The sequence below is a fragment of the Nicotiana attenuata genome, unplaced genomic scaffold, assembly GCF_001879085.1.
Source record: "Nicotiana attenuata strain UT unplaced genomic scaffold, NIATTr2, whole genome shotgun sequence".
NCBI classification, from domain to species: domain Eukaryota; kingdom Viridiplantae; phylum Streptophyta; class Magnoliopsida; order Solanales; family Solanaceae; genus Nicotiana; species Nicotiana attenuata.
The window spans coordinates 294,886-296,278 of NW_017671365.1; positions in this window are offsets into that span (position 1 = coordinate 294,886).

Below are 1,393 nucleotides of genomic sequence, written 5' to 3' on the forward strand. Positions count from 1 at the left end.
AGTTTAGGGCTTCCGACTTTTAATATAGTATAGATATAGATATAGATATATAGGATTTGAAATGGATCTGTATTGAAGCCAAAGGGAGCAAGCTGTCAAACAATTCGAGAACTAGAAGAAAGACTCCAGAGACTACACCAGGAGCAGCAGGCATTGATCGTGGACGCAATCTTTCAGCCATGAATCTGAAAGGCGATTGAACATTACTTGATGAAGCAGAACTGAACTGGATCTTTCTCCGCCTCAGTGATACCCTTACTTCTAATTAGATAAGTTTTTTAAATCAAAATTTAAAAAAATGTTCACATTATTATCTAATTTTCGCATTGTACTTCATAAAAGATGGAAAACAAAGAAACTGGAGCTTGAAATGTAAAAAATGATGTTTCAGGTCGACAATTGAGTAGCTTTACTTAACATCTCCAAAATCATACAGAGACTTATTTCAAAGTTTACGGTTCTTGAATTAAAGGGAAAAAAAACCCGTGCTTGAATAAACAAAGACAAACATGTGTCTTCTTTATTGGAACAAATTCATCAGAAAAGAGGAAAGAAATACAGTGACATCATATGAAAGAGGAGTATTCTGCTTGTCCATGATCCCAGGCTCCCGGCAATTTCACCTTGTGTCACGACCCCAAACTGGCCCGGTCGTGATGGCGCCTCTCATGAAGACAAGGCCAGCCGACACAACACCCATTTCAACCCTTTAATCATTAATAGCCATTTCAAAGCCTTTAATTAAACAAATGCTTCATAATATAAGTCTAAATGAACAGTGCGGAAATAACATACAAGCCCGACATCGGGGTGTCACAAGTCATGAGCATCTACCAAGGTATGAATACAACAGAAACAGTCAAAAATGTACTAAGTAAAGAAATGAAAATGAGAGGAAGGAATCAGTGCTGCGAACGCCGTGCAACCACCTTGCTAACTCTGATGGCTCCGCGCCTAAGCATCCAACACCCGCTACCGGGTTCCGAAATACCTGAATCTGCACACGAGGTGCAGGGAGTAATGTGAGTACTCCAACCCAATAAGTAATAAGAGTAAATAAAGACTGAGCAGTAGGAAACAATGAATCCACATCTATATTAGGCTCAGTAAGCACAACAAACTTTCCAAATCAGAATACGAGTCAATCGCCTCTTCTAAAATCCAGCTTTAGTAAAAAAAATCATTTAAAATACCTTCCGACAGATTCAGTAGGGGTTTAATACCATTTTTAATAACAGAGCTGAAAACCATAATTGGCCTTTCGGGCAAAAACATAGTTCGTAAACAGCCCCTCGGCAAAACAGGAATCATAAACACCTCATAACATGAAAATCTCAGTAGAAATAACAACGCCAAATCAGTGATAAATTCTGAACATCTCATAAACCCCAGG